Source organism: Microcaecilia unicolor, chromosome 3 (assembly GCF_901765095.1).
Source record: "Microcaecilia unicolor chromosome 3, aMicUni1.1, whole genome shotgun sequence".
NCBI lineage: Eukaryota > Metazoa > Chordata > Amphibia > Gymnophiona > Siphonopidae > Microcaecilia > Microcaecilia unicolor.
Genome location: NC_044033.1, coordinates 328900391 through 328913621, shown reverse-complemented (window position 1 = coordinate 328913621; position 13231 = coordinate 328900391). Strand labels below are relative to the sequence as shown.

At 50.5% G+C, this 13231-nt stretch overlaps 1 protein-coding gene across 1 annotated transcript in view; it reads right to left on the bottom strand.

The window, feature by feature from the left end:
• TRMT11 (tRNA methyltransferase 11 homolog) overlaps positions 1–13231 on the bottom strand; it is a 183788-nt gene that overhangs the window by 106319 nt on the left and 64238 nt on the right. The gene's annotated exons all lie outside the window — the stretch shown is intronic.

Sequence of the window (13231 nt, the reverse complement as noted above, 5' to 3'; positions counted from 1 at the left end):
GAGGTAAATTATTAATACTGATTAAATTAATTGCAATTAACAAATTAATCATGGCGTTAACCGTGATTAACGTGCAGCCATAATTTAGATTATGGACGGATAAGTGAGACTGCAAAGTTTGCACACAGTAAAAGCCATGTACAATATTTGAAAGAAGTTATGTAAAACTACAGAAGGATGGAGGGAGAAAGGGGTACCTGCTATCAAGAGCCAGGAGATGCCATGATGGAAAGGAAGCCCTGTCATACCAGTAGCAGGTGTTCTCAGAGGACAGCAGGCTGATTGTTCTCACGACTGGGTAGACGTCCACGGCAGCCTCCACCAACCGGAAGAAAAGTCTCGCGGGAGGTCCCTCACGTGGGGCACGCCCACCGCGCATGTGCAGCCATCTTCCCGCCCGTGAGCGACCGCTCCCGCTCAGTTAAATGACAAGCAAAGGAATAAGAAAGACAACTCCAAAGGGGAGGAGGGAGGGATGGTGAGAACAATCAGCCTGCTGTCCTCGGAGAACACCTGCTACAGGTATGTATCATTCACTTTCTCCGAGGACAAGCAGGCTGCTTGTTCTCACAACTGGGGTATCCCTAGTTCCCAGGCTCACTCAAAACAACAAACAGGGTCAATTGGGCCTCGCAACGGCGAGGACATAACAAAAATTGACCTACGAAGAACAACTAACTTGGAGTGCAGCCTGAACAGAATAAAACCGGGTCCAGGAGGGTGGAGTTGGATTTAAACCCCAAAGATTCTGCAGCACCGACTGCCCAAACCGACTGTTGCGTCGGGTATCCTGCTGGAGGCAGTAATGAGATGTGAATGTGTGGACTGATGACCACGTCGCAGCCTTGCAAATCTCTTCAATAAAGGCTGACTTCAAGTGGGCCACTGACGCTGCCATGGTTCTAACACTATGAGCCGTGACATGACCATCAAGAGTCAGTCCAGCCTGGGCTAAGTGAAGGAAATGCAATCTGCTAGCCAATTGGAGATGGTGCATTTCCCGACAGCGACCCCCTTCCTATTGGGGTCAAAAGAAACAAACAATTGGGCGGACTGTCTGTGGGGCTGTGTCCGCTCCAGGTAGAAGGCCAATGCTCTATTGCAGTCCATTGTGTGCAACTGACGTTCAGCAGGGCGGGTATGAGGCCGGGGAAAGAATGTTGGCAAGACAATTGACTGGTTAAGATGGAACTCCGACACCACCTTTGGCAGGAACTTAGGGTGAGTGCGGAGGACTACTCTGTTATGATGGAATTTTGTATAAGGAGCATGAGCTACCAGGGCTTGAAGCTCACTGACTCTACGAGCTGAAGTAACTGCCACCAAGAAAATGACCTTCCAGGTCAAGTACTTCAGATGGTAGGAGTTCAGTGGCTCAAAAGGAGCTTTCATCAGCTGGATGAGGACGACATTGAGATCCCATGACACTGTAGGAGGCTTGACAGGACTGTAGGAGGCTTGACAGGGGGCTTTGACAAAAGCAAACCTTTCATGAATCAAACGACTAAAGGCTGTCCAGAGATGGGCTTACCCTCTACACGATGATGGTAAGCACTAATTGCACTAAGGTGGTTCCTTACTGAGTTGGTCTTGAGACCAGACTTCGATAAGTGTAGAAGGTATTCAAAGCAGGGTCTGTGCAGGACAAGAGCGAGTTTCTAGGGCCTTGCCCTCACACCAAACGACAAACCTCCTCCACTTTAAAAAGTAACTCTTCTTAGTGGAAACCTACGTCAGACGGGGGTGGGCCCAGGTCAGGAAAGGAGAGAGACGTCCTGAAGACTGCAGTGATCAGATGTTCTTCTTGCCCGTGCAGCGCCTTCATACAGAGGTCAGAGGCGCTGTGCGGGCCCGGTAATGCGGAGGGGGGGGGGCGGGAGACGGAGCTGTGGGAGAGTAGAGAGAAAGGAACAGGAAGGGAGGGGGGCCAGGGCTGCTAAAATTTGGAGTTTTCGTGCAGGGGGAAGCGGGGGGGGGGGTGCAAGGCCGTCCATACAGGACGCTCCTGACGAACGCCTTTGCCCCCTCCCAATCCTTTTTTTATGTTTTTAGTTTTCTATTTAATGCAGGGGGAAGCGGGGAGCCACGTGTTTGTGGGGGGGGGGGTTGTTGTTGTTTTGACGTTTGTGGCATGCGCAGAGCAGCCAGCAAAACGTTTGGCTGCTCTGCGCATGCTTTAGGGGCCAATTACCGACGGGGATTACACCACTTTAACGAATGTTACATTATACTTTTCAATACCGCACCGAACATGTGCGACTTGTTTTTTTGGTGCATTCTTCGTTTTTTTCAAATTCGTTAAGGACTTTTACGTTTTAGATTTTTTTACGTTTGGTTGATGCATCTGGGCCCAAGTGGGGCCTCACCAACGACTTATACAGGAGCATCAACACCTCCTTTCTTCTGCTGGTCACACCTCTCTCTATACAGCCTAGCAACCTTCTGGCTACGGCCACCACTTTGTCACACTGTTTCGTCGTCTTCAGATCCTCAGATACTATCACCCCAAGATCCCTCTCCCTGTTTGTACATATCAGACTCTCATCGCTTAACACATACGTCTCCCGTGGATTTCTACTCCCTAAGTGCATCACTTTGCATTTCTTTGCATTGAATTTTAATTGCCAAACATTAGGCCATTCTTCTAGCTTCTGCAGATCCTTTTTCATGTTTCCCACTCCTTCCAGGGTGTCCACTCTGTTACAAATCTTGGTGTCATCCGTAAAAAGGCAAACTATCTTCTAACCCTTCGGCAATGTCACTCACAAATATATAGAACAGAATCGGCCCCAGCACCGATCCCTGAGGCACTCCACTACTCACCTTTCCCTCATCCGAGTGAATTACATTAATCACCACCCTCTGGCGTCTGTTCAATTTAAAAAAAAAAAACTGTAGAGGGATCTAGAAAGATTAGAAACTTCAGCATCCAAGTGGAGTGGTAGCCATGTTAGTCCACTTTAAGGTAACAAATAGAAATAAATCAAAACATAGAAAAGAAAATAAGATGATACCTTTTTATTGGACTAACTTAATACATTTTTTTATTAGCTTTCAAAGGTAACCCTTCTTCAGATCAGAATAAGCAAATGTTGACAAATATGTTGGGAGAAAAAATCCAAAATTAACAATTCTTACAGTCCATTCTGGGAAACGGCTATCAAAGTACAGATCTTGGAATCACCACAAACTGAAGGGCCCAGCACAGGGTACAGCAGCCAAAAATGACAAGACATAAGTCAGCAGTAATTTGCATTAACTAGTCTGAGAATATTATGATGCCTCTGTGTACAACTCTAGTTTGAGCACAACTAAGGGGACTCTCTGCAATTTTGGTCCTTTCATCTCAAAAAGGATGTTTCAAAGCTTGAGAAAGTACAGAGAAAAGGCAATCAGCATGGTAAGATTGAGGTACCTCACAAACAAAAATCAGGAGAGTACAGAGCCAGAATTGCTCCCTGCCACCCACACCCACCCACTGTGCTGTAGCCAAGAAGAAAAGACAAGGAACAGGGAGCAATTTTGGCACCCTCGCCTCTCTTGCACCCTGTGTGGCCACACTGCACACATAGCCCTTGGTATGGTCCCGAGTAGGTGGTTAGATTTTTCAGCTTAGATAAGGGGGAAAAAAAAAAGACAGACTGTGGGGACATGATAGATATGTACAAGATCATGAGTGGAAACCCACAAGCAAGAGGCTGTTAACCCAGTCCAAAAATAACAGAGACCATGGGGCATCCCATGAAACTATATAACAGTTTCAAGACAAACACAAGGTGGTTAAACTGTGGAATCTGCTGTTGCGGGATGCAGTCATAGCAAACTACTTGGCAGATTCATGAAGGTTGTGTCCCTAAAAGACAAGGACAAACAGATATTAGAGACTGGGTGAGGGTCAAACTGCTACATACTTACAAAACTAAAGGAAGCACTCAGATGAGTTCTGGTTTGAGCCTGTGTGTGTGTTTATAGCACCTCCAGGATCACTGTGGGGAGATAGGATACTGGGCTAGATGAACATTGGTCTGTCCCAGCTTCAATGTTCATGTATTTCTAAACACAATTTGGTCATTTGACAGGGGATATTTTTCTAGCAAAACTATGCTGGTTGGTTTGTATAAAGACCTGCTTATGCTCAAACAGCATAATTTTATTTCATAGTTCTACATATTTCCCCCACCTCCTCTAAGTCAATACTTGATATTTACTCTCTTTCCTTGGACTTTTTACATGATCTTCTTCCATAATCAGGAGCCCTGGTGTCCCACAATTCACAGCCACAGAAAGGCCACAAAATATGGCCCTTCCCACAGAATTTTCCAGTCTCTGTGGAATCAACACGAGACCAGGATAACATGATGGGTCAGGAAGATGAACACTGTACCATGGACAGCATGTTCCTACTACGCCCTCCCTCCCCTTGTTATGATGACTTTGTGGCAGATGTTGGACCATGAATGGAAGGACATGGACCAACATGCTGTCTCTCTCCTCCTCGTATTCCTGCTGCCAATCAATGCTAGACAGAAAGGAATTAAACATGTGAAATCCTTTTCCAGGAAGATGCCTAGGAACAAAATAGACCTGAAGCCCCGCCCCATCTCTCCTGGAAATAATCCTTGTGTGAGGGAGTATAGGAAACTACCACTTTCCCTTAATAGCACTCCCTCACAGTTAAAGAGCCACCTTAAAAGGCAGGGCCTAGAAGTGCTCATGAGGTACACAGCATGGAGGGCGTGACCATGTACAAATAAAAACCAACAGCTCAGACCAGGCAGAAAGGCCCTGGGGAAAAATTAAGCTGCCCTGCAGTGTATGATTCAAAGCAAGGTAACAGAACCTGGCTAAGGTAGAACAAGCTTTAACTTGTCTGTGCATTCTAAGAAATCTGTGCTTGAGGCCGGGTTGGAGCAAGACCAGTGGGTGTGAAATTCTGCAGTAAGGCTGCATAAACTGTGACATGGAGCCTGTCAGCAATAGGCCCACATAAACGTATTCAATTTGGAGACTTTATTCTTCATTTATTGTGCCTGTGAAGGAACAGGCTTCAACATTTGTGTTAATAAAGAATCTTTGGTTTTCTTTTTACCGTTGTTTGGCTGTAATTCTGAAGACTCACGATCAAACCTAGCACACAGTATCACATATGGTGACAGTGGTAAGAGTCACACATCTTTGCAGAAGAGACAACCCACATATCTGCAGGGCTTGGGGCCGCAATATAGTGGTAGAATTTGGAGAAAAGCTAAAGGGGATAGCTCCAACTTTGGTAGCGAGGGAATATAGAGAACAGTGCAGTAAAAGCCAAACAGGCAGGATTTTTTTTCCTTTTATTCAGAGTGCAGTAATGCTACAGGTAAAATATAGAAAACTTAATCCAGGCCCAAGTGGAGGGCCAACAACAGCAGCGGCAGTTCCTGCAAGCACAACTGCAACAGCAGAAGTTCATGGAGGCACACTTGGAGCAACAGCAGCAAGGTAAAATTATGTATAATCATACCTGATAATTTTCTTTCCATTAATCATAGCTGATCAATCCATAGACTGGTGGGTTGTGTCCATCTACCAGCAGGTGGAGATAGAGAGCAAACTTTTGCCTCCCTATATGTGGTCATGTGCTGCCGGAAACTCCTCAGTATGTCGATATCAAAGCTCCATCCGCAGGACTCAGCACTTAGAGAATTACACCCACGAAGGGACACTCTGCCCAGCTCACCACCGCCGAAACGGGGGAGGGGAATTAACCCAGCTCATCCCCACACAAGTGGGGGAGGGGAATCCGTCCAGCTCATCCCCGCGGAGCGGGGGAGGGACACCACACCCGCCGATGCGGGGGGATCTGGCTTAACCTGCAACCGCAACCGCGGGAGGAGCTGACTGACCCTAACACCGCCGAAGCGGGAGGGGTACAAAGCTGCCCTACAGCCGCACGAAGCGGGAGGGAGTGCCGGCAGAATTTATGTCTCAATCCAGCCCCGTAAAACGGGGGGGGAGAGGAATGCAGCAGCTCACTGTAACACAAACTCGTCTCAACTCTTGAAGAATCCAAGTGAAAAAACTTGAACACGAAGTCTTTCTGAAGTAACTGAAGACTAAACTTGAACCTGAAATGCAACCAGAATAAAAACAGTACAGATATCTGGGAGGGGCTATGGATTGATCAGCTATGATTAATGGAAAGAAAATTATCAGGTATGATTATACATAATTTTACCTTCCATATCATCAAGCTGATCAATCCATAGACTGGTGGGATGTACCGAAGCAGTACTCACCCAGGGCGGGACATTGAAATCCCTGACCTCAACACTGAAGCTCCAAACCGGGCCTCCGCCCGTGCAGCCACCGTCAAACGGTAATGCTTGGAGAATGTATGAGCCGAAGCCCAAGTTGCCGCCTGCATATCTCTTCCAAGGAGACGGATCCGGCCTCTGCCATCGAGGCCGCCTGAGCTCTTGTGGAGTGAGCCTTCAGCTGGATAGGCGGCACCTTCCCCGCGGCCACATAAGCCGCTGCCATGGCTTCCTTGACCCATCTTGCCACTGTAGGCTTAGCAGCCTGCAGACCCTTACGAGGACCTGCAAACAGGACAAACAGATGATCCGATTTCCGGAAATCATTGGTCACTTCCAAGTATCTGATGATGACTCGTCTCACATCCAGATATTTAAGAGCAGAGTACTCCTCTGGGTAGTCCTCCCTACGAAAGGAAGGGAGACAGAGCTGCTGATTCACATGGAAGCGAGAAACAATCTTGGGCAGGAAGGAAGGCACTGTGCGAATAGTCACTCCTGCCTCAGTGAACTGCAGAAAAGGCTCTCGACAAGAGAGCGCCTGGAGCTCGGAAACTCTTCTGGCTGAAGTGATAGCCACCAAAAAGACTGCTTTCAACGTCAGGTCTTTCAGAGATGCCCTTGCCAAGGGTTCAAAAGGCGGCTTCTGCAATGCTCTTAGCACCAGGTTGAGAATCCACGCAGGCACCACTGAGTGCGGAGGAGGGCGCAGGTGAGTAACTCCCTTGCGAAAGCGCACCACATCTGGCTGCGAAGCCAGGGAAGCACCCTTCAGGCGGCCCCTGAAGCAAGCCAGAGCCGCTATCTGGACTTAAAGGGAACTGAGCGACAGGCCTTTCTCCAGACCTTCTTGCAGGAACGCCAACACTGAAGAATTGGAGCAGTGAAGGGAGAAAGTGAGCCTGCTTCACACCATGCTGCAAAGACACGCCAAACCCTGGCGTAAGCAGTAGAAGTAGAGCGCTTCCTCGCTCTCAGCATAGTGGCGATGACCTTGTCTGAGAAGCCCTTCTTCCTCAGACGCTGCCGCTCAATAGCCAGGCCGTAAGACCAAAGGTGGAGGGATCCTCCATCACCACGGGACCCTGATGTAACAGGCCCTGCTCCACTGGCAGCCGCAGAGGATCGCCGACTGAGAGCCTGATCAAGTCCGCATACCAGGGACATCTGGTCCAATCCGGACCACCAGGATTACCCTGCCGGGATGCTTTGCCACCCGGACTAGCACCCTGCCCAACATGGGCCAGGGCGGGAACACATAGAGAAACTCTTGTGTCGGCCACTGTTGGAGAAGAGCATCTACTCCCAAGGATCGAGGGTCCCGTCCTCTGCTGAACAAGCGCGGCACTTGGCAATTGGCCGATGACGCCATCAGATCTAGGCTCGGCTGGCCCCAGCGCTTCGTGATGTCCAAGAACGCCTGAGCAGATAGCTGCCGCTCTCCGGGCTCCTGCTCCAGGTTCGCTTCCGCCCACTGGCATAGATTCATAGCCTCCTTGGCTAGAGGGGCGCTCTTGGTACCTCCCTGGCGGTTGATATAGGCCACAGCCGTGGCATTGTCCAACAGGACCCGTACAGGCTTCAACACCAGTACCGGGATGAACTCCAATAACACCAACCGAATGGCTCTGAGTTCCAGGAGGTTGATAGACCACTTGCCTCTGCAGGAGACCAGAGCCCCTGCACTGTCCTTCCCAAGCATTGGGCTCCCCAGCCCATCAAAGAGGCGTCTGTCGTGACGACAATCCACTCCGGGGTCACAAGAGGCATTCCTGCAGACAACTTGTCTGTCTGCGTCCACCAGCTCAGCGCCTTGCGCACTGCTAGGTCCAAGGGAAGGCGCACAGCATAATCCTCCGACATCGGAGTCCAGCGCAGCAGCAGAGATAGCTGTAGTGGTCTCATATGAGCTCTGGCCCAGGGCACTACTTCCATCGTGGCCGTCATAGAGCCCAACAGCTGCACGTAGTCCGAAGCCCGAATAGGAGAGGCTACTAGGAACTAGTCCACCTGAGCCTGAAGCTTGACAATCCGATTGTCTGGCAGGAACACTCTGCCCACTTGGGTGTCGAATCGAACTCCCAGATACTCCAGGGACTGAGTCGGGTGCAGCTGGCTCTTCTTCCAGTTGATGATCCATCCCAGGGAGCTCAAAAGAGCAACTACCCGGTCCATAGCTTTGCCGCACCCTGCATAAGAGGGGGCTCGGATCAACCAGTCGTCCAGATAAGGATGGACTTGTACTCCTTCCTTTAGCAGGAAGGCCGCTATGACCCCCATTACTTTGGAAAAGGTCCGCGGAGCAGTAGCCAACCAGAAAGGGAGGGCTCTGAACTGGAAGTGTCGTCTCAGGACTGTAAAACGCAGAAAGCGTTGGAGAGGAGGCCAGATGGGAATATGCAGGTACGCTTCCTTGATGTCCAAGGAAGCCCAGAACTCTCCTGCCTTCCCTGCCGCTATAACAGAGCGGAGAGTCTCCATGCGAAAGTGCCTCACTTTCAAGGCCCGATTGACCCCTTTGAGGTCGAGGATAGGCCGGACAGAACCTCCTTTCTTTGGTACCACAAAGTAAATGGAGTAACGTCCCTTGCCAATCTGATTTTTTGGCACCGGAACGACCGCACCCAGGCGGATCAGGTTGTCCAAGGTCTGCTGCACTGCCACAGCTTTGACCGGAGACTTGCAGGGAGAGAGTACAAACCCGTCTCTTAAGGGTCGGCAGAACTCTAGCTTGTAGCCGTCTCTGATGACTTCCAGCACCCAAGCGTGTGAAGCTACTGTGGTCCGCTCACCCAGAAACGAGGACAGCCGTCCTCCAATCTGCACTGGGGCGTGGACCAAGGCCCCGTCACTGGGCGCGAGACCCTGGGGGAGGACCGGAGGGAGCACCTCCGGGACGGCGGTCTCTGCGAAAGGAATGCTGCTTGAGGGAGAAATTCCTCTTGAAGGAAGAGGGGGCAGAGGAGCCCGACCTGCCCGGGCGGTACCGACGGGCTTCCTGAAACCGTCCTCTGGAGGTACCGGGACGAGTACTAGCCCGAGCCCTGACCTCTGGTAACTTCTTGCCCTTAGACGTGCCGAGATCGGTCACGATTTTGTCCAGCTCGACCCCAAAGAGCAGCTTGCCTTTAAAAGGCAATCTAGCCAGGCGGGATTTAGAGGCGTGGTCAGCAGACCAATGTTTCAGCCAAAGCCACCGCCGCGCAGAGACTGTCTGAGCCATGCCTTTAGCTGAGGCTCTCAAGACATCATACAGCAAGTCTGCCAAATAGGCTAGGCCCGATTCCAGGGCCGGCCAATCAACCCTCAAGGAATGATCCGAGGGGGAAGCCCGCTGCACCATAGTCAGGCACGCCCTGGCCACATAGGAACCGCAAACCGAGGCCTGCAAACTTAAAGCAGTTGCCTCAAAGGACGACCTTAAGGCCGCCTCCAATCTGTCTTGGGCGTCCATTAGGGCCGTGCCACCTTCCACCGGCAAAGCCGTTTTCTTAGTCACCGCAGTGATTAAAGAATCCACAGTAGGCCACAGATAGGCCTCACGTTCACTTTCAGGTAAAGGATAGAGGCGGGACATAGCCCTAGCCACTTTGAGGCTCGCTTCCGGGACATCCCATTGAGCCGAAATTAAGGTGTGCATGGCATCATGCACGTGGAAGGTTCTAGGCGGGCGCTTCGTCCCCAGCATAATGGCAGAGCCAACAGGGGCTGAGGGAGAGACGTCCTCCGGAGAGGAAATCATCAAAATGCCCATGGCCTGCACTAACAGGTTGGGCAAATCCTCTGGGCTAAAAAGCCGCGCTGCAGAGGGGTCATCCGCTCCATCCGAGCGGGGATCCGTCTCCTCCAAGGAATCCGCAAAGGACCGTTGGGAGACCTCAGACACGCTGCCCTCATCTACATCGGAGGAGACAAAGTCCTCCAAGGCCTGGAAATCAACCCGAGGGCATTTACCTCTGGGAACCTCAACCTCTTTATCAGAAGAGGGAGCAGGGGCAGCGTTTTGCATGAGGAAAGCCTGATGCAGCAGCAAAACAAACTCGGGGGAGAAACCCCCCAGACTGTGCACTTCCGCAGCCTGGGCAACAGCCCTAGACGCACCCTCAACCGGCGCTCGCAAGAGCGGGGGAGAGGCATGCTGCGCATCCAAAATGGCGTCCGGCGCGACACTCCGCGAAGGAGCCGCGCGGGAAGAACGGCACTTAACTGTAGCCGCTTTTGTGCCGTCGCCCAAATTAAGGGCGTTCATGGCATTAATGTCTCCAACCTCAAGGGCGGCCCACGAAGAAGCCGTCCGAGCCGCGTGGCCGGCCAAGATGGCGGAGGCGAGGAGCGGGGGATGGGCGTTTATGGCGGGAAAAACCGCCACGCCGGAGGAAGGACCGGGACATTCATCGGTCACGAAACTGTCACCCAACAAGGGCGAATCAGGCTGTAAGACCCCCGCATCCCCTCTAGAAGCGCTCAAGCGATCCGGGGAGCGACCCTTTGCGCCCTCGCCCTCCGACGCCATATGCCACGAGGAGAAGAATCGGGGAACCCCCTGCCCGCTATAAAAAGGTAAAATTACCTGCTTGCCGCTCCGAGCTGTAACGAACTGGTGTCCCAGTGAGTAGCTGCAATGAACGTTTAAATAAACGTCGAAATAAACGCCTTTAAGGACGTTTAAAATTTTTTTTTTTTTTTTTTTTAACGGAGCCAGCGGGAGGGGGGAGAAAAGGAGGGACCTGGCACCACCAGGTTTGCACTTGCTCAAAAGAGCCCTCAACCCCAGGCCTCAACAAAACCTAAGGATTAGGCTTGGAGGCCTAGCCAGAGCTGCTGCTGTGTGTGACCACCACCTGCTGAGATAGAGAACATACTGAGGAGTTTCCGGCAGCACATGACCACATATAGGGAGGCAAAAGTTTGCTCTCTATCTCCACCTGCTGGTAGATGGACACAACCCACCAGTCTATGGATTGATCAGCTTGATGATATGGAACAAGTGTTAGAGAAATTTTCTTGCCCAGGCATCCCCACAGAGACCAACATCCTGTGCAAATGCCCCTTTACCGATGTTGCCTAAAATGGCTCTGAAAGATGACCCAGATCATTTCCTGGTAAATTTTAAAAAGACTGCTGACATGGTTGGCTGACCAGAGGTGACATGGACTACATATTTGGGAAATTCATTAACCAGCAGCCGCCAAACTGCATTCCAAAGCATGAATGCTGATGGCCGGACTGCCTATAAGGATGTTAAGGCAGCCATCCTAGACGGGGTGGGGTGTACTCCAGAAGCCTATAGGTATTGGTTCAGGTAAAGCACTCTCCATGCCAAAGAAATTTCTCACAGTTTTTTCTATAGACTGAAAGATTGCGTGGAGGTGGCTGCAACCGGAGGAAAAGTCTGGTGTGGAAATAGCAATTGTAGTACTCCTGGAGCAGTTTCTGGAGGGGCTGCCTTAGGCTACGAGACAGTGGGTGAGGCAGCTGCCTAAGCTGGCACTAGAGACTGCTTTGGTGGTGGTGGAAGTTTTCCACCAGGTGCACAAAGAGAGAAAACCTGGTGGAGGCCCAGGAGAGCAGAAGAAGGCAGAGACCGAGTACCCCAAGGAGAGGAAGCCAGCATTAAGCCCTGGAACTCAGAAGGGAAAGTCAGAGCAGTGGAGACCATCCTCGCACAGAAAAGAGTGACTCATATGGACCCAGATGCAGACAAGGAACACTGGGCAAGAAACTGCTCAGGAATGAACGAAGAGGCTCTGGATGTGAATGTTGTAGATTCACACTTCAGTAACTTTGTGGAGGCCTCCCCTCCTGGAGGCTGGAACTTATGCTCCAGATTGAACTCAAATGGAGCCTCTACCAAGTGTTGGTGGACTCTGGTAATGTGAAAACCCTCACCCAAAGAGGACTCCCTGATCCCCTAGAGAATGGGACCGAATGGACAAGCCAGAAAATTTTAAAAGGGCTCAGTTAGAGGATGAGTCCTTTAGAGAGGCACAAGCTTGAGTGGTACTAGTGGCTGGGAAACCCATAGGTAATCAGGACCCCTCTAATACAGTTCCCCCCATATTTTATATTAAAACACAACCTTGGCCAAGGGATCCTTGGAATGGGAAAGAGGTGGACCAACTGTTAGTGCCTCAACCCTATTGCTGGCAGGTTATGCAGTTAGCCCATAGCCACCTTTTAGGTCACCTTGATGAGAAAACCAGAGCAGATAATGGCCTGGTTCTTCTGGCCAGGCTTACATAAGCAGGTCCAGCTCTATTGCCCAACCTGCCAGACGAGTGGCCCTGCAAGGGTTTCACATGCCCCTCTCGTGCCCATGCCCATTGTTATTTGAGAGAATAGCCATGGACTTTGTTGGACCCTTGGAGGAGACCACCCAAGAAAACAAATACATTCTGGTCATCTTAGATTATGCATCTCACTACCCAGAAGCCATTGCATTGCACAACATGAAGATCACTACAGTAGCCAATGTGCTGTGGGAAGTCTTTTCCCACATGGGAATTCCAATGGAGATCCTGACTGATTAGGGGACAACCTTCATGTCCAAGTCATGAAGAAAGTATGCGATTTATTGACGGTAAAAACTTTGAGAACTTCAGTGTACCACCCCCAGACCAATGGGCTGGTTGAACGTTTTAACAAAAACAGATGTTGAGGACATTTGTGGATGAAGATGGGACAAACTGGGACACTCTCCCTCCCTTATGTGGTGTTCACCGTTCAAGAGGTACCTCAGAGTTTGATAGGCTTCTCTCCCTTTAAGCTACTGTATGGAAGGAGGCTTCTCTCCCTTTAAGCTACTGTATGGAAGGAGACCCCAAGGGATTTTAGATAGTTGAGAAGCCTGGGAAGAGGAACCTAAGCCTTGGAAGAACCTGATAAGATTATGTGTGCAAGGCACAGGAGAAATTTTAAAAAGCAGCGGAGGCTGCAAA